Source organism: Chrysochloris asiatica, unplaced genomic scaffold (assembly GCF_000296735.1).
Source record: "Chrysochloris asiatica unplaced genomic scaffold, ChrAsi1.0 scaffold00108, whole genome shotgun sequence".
In the NCBI taxonomy this organism is placed as follows: Eukaryota; Metazoa; Chordata; class Mammalia; order Afrosoricida; family Chrysochloridae; genus Chrysochloris; species Chrysochloris asiatica.
In genome coordinates, this window is record NW_006408626.1 from 7711692 (window position 1) to 7718138 (window position 6447).

Here is a 6447-nt window from a genome sequence, read left to right on the forward strand (position 1 = left end):
CCAAGATGGCTAGGCTTCGTCTCTCATACTTTGGACACATTGTCTAGAGAGAACAGTCACTGGAGAAGGATGTCATGCTGGGTAAGATGGAGGATCAGAGAAAAAGAGGAAGACCCTTAACGAGATGGATCAGTCAGGTGACATCATTGATGGCATCAAGTGTGGCAGGGGTAGTGAGGTTGGCCAAGGATCGGACACTGTTTCATTCTGCTGTGCATGGGGTCGCTATGAGTCGGTTCCGACTCGATGGTACCTGACAACAACATGTGCTTTTTCCACTGAAAGAAGTGCTCTGAGCCCAACGCTTTGTAGAACTGACTCCTTATTATTCTTCAAGCCTCCATTTAATTATAATTTTACACTTTTCAGTCAAGCTTCTGTGTTACCTCCAGTAGTGGTGGTGGTGGTGTGTTGTCAAGTCAGTTTGGAGTCATAGCAACAACATATAGTGTTACAGAGGAGGTAGCAGAAAACCTCATCTTTCTCCTGCTGGGCAGCTAACTGATTTGAACTGCCAACCTTGTAATTAGCAGTCCAATGTGTAACCCATTATGCTACCAGATCTCCTAGGTTACCTCTGTTTCTGTTGTTGTTAAGTTCTGTCGATTTGGTTCTGATTCATAGCGACTCTGTATAGATAGAGTTTCCGAGGAGCAGCTGGTCAGTTTGAACCACCAACATCATGGTTCAAACTGAACTGGAGGAAGAGTGCTTATCTATCCTAGGCACCACACCAGGACTCCAGGTTACCTCTAGGTTACCTCTGTTGTTGTTGCTATAGTTAAATGCTGGTGAGTCAGTTCTGATTAACAGCCACCCTATGCAGGGATTTCTAGGAGTAGCTGATGAGCTTGAACCACCAACCTTGCAGTTCAAATCACCGCTGTAGTTCATTGCATTAACCCACAGTGTCAAACAGTACTCCTCTAGAGAAGTAGGATTCTTTTCCAATAACTCCAACCTGAATATTTCTGTCTTAGAGTACTCTGTTTATTACTTTCATGTTACTTTTACTAGAATGTATAATTAGTTATTTACTTATTTACTTACTTACTTATTTACTCAGAAGGGTGAGTTAAAAATTATCCACACTCTGGCTGTAGAATTTATTTCAATAAACTTTTAGAAAAGATAAATACATACATTTTCAATATAATCTCCATGCTTTTCAATACACTTTGTCTATCTGTTAACAAAATTTTGTATTCTGTTATTTAAAAACTGTTTTAGGCTGCATTGCGATTCACAAATGCACCACTGTCTTCACTTCTTCATCAGAGGTGAATCTTCAACCTTAAAGAGCTGCTTTCAGGGGAACAGGTGACAGTTTGATGGAGCAAGATCAGGAGTATATTGAGGATGCTTTAATACCTCAAAAGGAAGTTTTTGCAGTGTCATCAGTATGGGCAGAGGTTGTGGATGTGCACTGTCATGCAAGATCACAAAGTTCTTGGGCAGCAGTCCTCTGCATTTAACCTAAAGTTTATAGTCTTCAGCTCTTCAGTAAGTATCTTACTGTAATGAGCACTGTTGACAGTTGAACCTGTTTCCTGACAGTGTTCCAATATTGTTGTTGTTGTTGGTAAGTGCTGTGGAGTTGGTTCCAACTCAGTGACCCTGTACATGGTTTCCAAGGCTGTAAATTTTGACGGGAGCAGAAAGCCTCATCTTTCTCCCACGTTACAGCTGGTAGTTTCAAACTGCTGACCATGAGGTTAGCAGCCTGATTTGTAACCACTACACTACCAGAGCTCATTAGGAATCCCAGAAAACTGTAATCATCAGTTTTCCAGCTGATGGTTGGCTTTTGAACTTTTTCTTGGTTAGCAGATGAGGATACCTCCATTCCACACTCTGCTGTCCACTCTAAGGCTCATACTGATGAATCCATGTCTTGATGGCTTCTGACCATTAATAAGTTTAAAAAAAAACTTTTACCTTCCTTCGAGTATCAATCCAAATTTTGTTTGCAGATGTCCAAACGTTTCTGTTTTGCTCTTCTGTGAGTTGTTTCTGTACTCATCTCACACAAACTTTTCAAAACACCAGTCTGTCATGGATTATTTCATAGGCAGAGTCATGGCTGATTTACAAATGATTTTCCATTTAGTCCACTGTCATTCATCTATTTGACAGAATCATTTCATGTGCATGCTCAGTGTAGTCATCAGTTGTGGACATGTATGGATGTTTTAATATAACCAGAGTATGGATCATTTTTGACTCAACCTTGTACTATCAACATTAGTTTTCCAGTACTGCTATATCAGAAGTACCAGAAGGGGATGCCTTAACCAAATAGAAATTTATTCTCTCAGAGTTTTGCTGTTATTGTTGTTAAGTACCGTGGAGTAGGTTCTGACTCAGTGACCCTGCATAGGGTTTCCAAGGCTGTAAATCTTTATGGGAGCAGAACGCCTCATCTTTCTCCCACAGAACAGCTGGTAGTTTCGAACTGCTGACCTTGTGGTTTGCAGCCCAATTCGTAACCACTACGCTGTGGAAGGAAAAGTTGGTGACCTGATTCGGTAAACATGCCAGCCTAGAAAACTGTATGGAGCTGATCTATTCAGTTACACAGGGACATTATGAATAAGAAATTAACATGAGGACACCAAACAATAACAACCTAGCACTTGTCTGTCGGTTTGTCATACTGTGATGGCTTGTGTGTTGCTTTCCCACCATTATTTAAATATCAGCAGGGTCACCTATGGTGAATAGGTTTCAGTAGAGCTTTCAGACTAAGCCAAACTAATGAGGCGAGACAGACCACTTCTGAAAGGTTAGCCACTGACAACTTTATGAACAACAACAGAACACTGCTTGACACAATTCCTAGATAGAGTCCGTTAAGTTGAAAGGTACTAAAAATGTGACTTGGAAGCAGCTGTCTCCTCAAAGTAGAGTTGACCTTAATAATACAGATGGTTTAAAGCTTTCCATATCTCTATTTGCACAGCTCAAAATGAGAAGAAACAGCTGCAAATATCCATTAATAAATGAATGTGGAATTTATAAAATATGAATGTAGGAAAATTGGAAATTGCCAAAATCAAATAAAACATTTAAAGATCAACATCATAGGCATTACTGAGTTGAAATGGATAGGCATTGGCCATTTTGAAGAGGACAATCATATAATTTACTATGCTGGGAATGACAAACTGAAGATGAATGGCATCTGATTCATCATCAAAAAGAGCATATAAAGATCTGTCCTGAAGTACAATGCTGTTTCTGATAGCATAATATACATATGCTTGCAAGGAAGATCAGTTAATACCACTATTATTCAAAGTTACACACCAACTGCTAAAGTCAGTGATGATTAAACTGAAGAATACAACCAACTTTAGAATGAAATTGATCAAATATGCATTTAAGACGCATTGATAATTACTAGTGATTGGAATATAAAAGTTGGAAACAAACAAGGATTGGTAGTTAGAAACATGGTCTTGGTGATAGAGATGATGCTGGAGATCACATGATAGAATTTTGAAAGACTGAATCTTATTCATTTCAAGTATCATTTTTCAACAATGTAAATGGCGACTATCCTCATAAACCTTATCATATGGAATACAAAGAAATCATATTGACTACATTTGTGGGAAGAGATGATGGAAAAGCTCAGTAACATCAGGCAAAACCAGGCCAGAGGCTAAATACAGAACATAGCAACTATTGTTCACATGCAAGTTCAGGTTGAACCTGAAAAAAATTAAAACAAGTACACAGGAATGACCTTAAGTATGCTGTTGGTATTGTTGTATACTGTAAGCCCATTCTGATTCATAGCGACTCTGTATAAGGTTTCTGAGAGTGGCTGGTGGATTTGAATTGCTTACTTTATGCCAACAATCCAGTTCTTATCCTATGGCACCACACCAGGGTTTAATTTTAAGTATTGTTGTTGTTATGTGCCATGGAGTCAGTTCCGACTCATAGCGACCCTGGACAGGGTTGCCAAGGCCATACATCTTTACGGGAGCAGAAAGCCTCCTCTTTCTTCTACAGAACAGCTGGTAGTTTCGAACTGTTGACCTTGCGGTGGTGCGCAGCCCAATTCCTAACCACTATGCTACCAGAGTGTATACCCCACTTGAATTTAGAGACCCTCTCAAGAACAAATTTGATGCATCAGATAATACTAATCCAAGGCCAGAGCAGTTGTGGGATGACATCAAGGATATCAAGAAGAAAGCAAAAGGTCATTAAAAAGACAGGAAAGAAAGAAAAGACCAAATTGGATGCCAGAAGAGACTCTGAAACTTGATCTTAAACATAAAGAAGCTAAAGCAACCAAAAGAAATTATGAAGGAAAAGAGCTGAACAAAAAATTTCAAAGGGCAGCTGAAGAAAATGAAATCAAGTATTATATTGAAATGTGCAAACGCCTGGAGTTAAAAAACCAAAGGGGAAGAACATGCTCAGGATTTCTCAAGCTCAAGTCTCAGGCTGCAGTAATGAAGGATCTATGGTCAGAATATTGAATGATGCAGGAAGCATCAACTGAAGATGGAAGGAATACACAAAGTCACTGTATCAAAAAGCATTGGCCAATGTTTAATCATTTCAACAGATACCATATGATCAAGGACAAGTGATAATGAAGAAAGAAGGCCAAGCAACCCTAAAGGAATTGAGGAAAAACAAGGCTTCAGGAATGGACAAAATACAAATTTAAATGTTTTTACAAATTAATGCATCACTGGAGTCCCTCTTGTCATCTGTGGAAGACAAGTGCTTATTAAGAATCCACACTGTGCCCATTGCAAAAAAAAAAAAAAAGGTGATGACATGGAATGAAAGAATTATTGAGCAATATTACTAGCATCACATGCAAGGAAAATTTTGCTCAAGGTATTTTAAAAATAGTTGCAAGTAAATGTTATTGTGACTAATTGTAACTGTCACAACTGTAAATGTAGAAGTTTTGTAACAAAAATGGGGGAGTAGTTAATTTTACAGTCCAGAAACAGAGGATTCTAGGACCATCAAGGGAGAAACGCACAAGTGGAATGCAGGATCCTATCCAGAGAATCAGAGACACCAGAGATGGAGGCAGAGATGAAGACATGGAGAGAGGGAGCAGCTGAGAAATCTAGACTAAGGAAAAGAAAGGAACTGGGAGCTGGTAGCCAGGAGGCAGGTTTGTAGAATATGCCCTTTGGTTGTTTAAGTTGATATACATTCTTGTGTGTTTTTGTGTATATCACCCAACAAAAACAGACAAACAAACAAACAGGGAATGGAAGTAAATACTGTTAAATGATGATGCATGGAGGAGATTGTAATCATTGCAATGAAGCAACGGTGTAAAGCTAATGTTCTCCCAAGTAAACTATCAGTCAGTTCACAATAAAAACTTAAAAAAAAAAAAAAAAAAAAGTTAGTTGCAGCAGTTCATTGACAGGGAGCAATCAAAAATTCAAACCAGAATAAAAAAGGGAAGTGGAATGAGGGATATTGTTGATAACAGATGGATCTTTAAGGACTCCTGGTATGGTGCTGTAGCATAAGCACTGAACTGTTAACCCCAAAGTCAGCAGTTAAACCCACCAGCTGCTCCTTGGAAACCCTATACAGGGTGGCTATGAGTTGGAGCCAACTCAATGGTATTTAACAACAACAAATTAGATGGATCTTGGCTGAACGCATAAAGTACTAGAGAGATGCATTATACTTTATTGTCTGTGCAAAGGCATACATCTGTATGGATCATGATAAACTATGAACAACACTGTGAAGAATGGGCATTCCAGAACACTTAATTCTGCTCATGTGGAACCTGTACATTGACCAAGAGGCAGTTGTTTGAAGAGAACAAGAGGATACTGAATGGTTTAAAATCAAGACAGGTGTGCAAAATTGTATCTTTTTGCCATACTTATTTAATCTGTATACTGAGCAAATAATCTGAGAAATTGGGTTGTAATAACAATGGAATCATGATAAACAGGGAAAGGATTTGTCATATATTTAGTTTCACTTGGGTCCAAAATCATGAAATTAGCAGTCAAGAAATCATATAATATATTGCATTAGGCAAATCTGCTGCAAGAGACATGTTTAAAGTATCAAAGAGCAAAGATATCACTTTGAGGACTAACGTGTACCTGACTCAAGCTATGGTATTTTAAATTGCCTCATATGCAGATGAATGTTGCAAGGTGAACAAGGAAGATCACAGAAGAACTGATGCATTTAAAATATAATAGTGAGGAATGTTTAAAGTAACCATGTACTTCCAGAAGAACAAATAAACCTGTCTTGCAAGAAGTATAGCCAATGTCTTTTGACTATTGGTTTTCCTTGCATTATATTATAAAATAGACTCTGGAGAGGGAGAGAAAGGAATAGCGAAAAGTATCACCATAGAAAGTTTGTAAGTCCGTCTTCTGCCTATAACTGATTGGAATACCTAAAATGGGGCTACAA

At 38.4% G+C, this 6447-nt stretch overlaps 1 protein-coding gene across 1 annotated transcript in view; it reads right to left on the minus strand.

Moving 5' to 3' along the window:
• The window catches only part of NAALADL2 (N-acetylated alpha-linked acidic dipeptidase-like 2), a 1210105-nt gene that overhangs the window by 165834 nt on the left and 1037824 nt on the right, over positions 1–6447 (minus strand). The window lies entirely within an intron of this gene.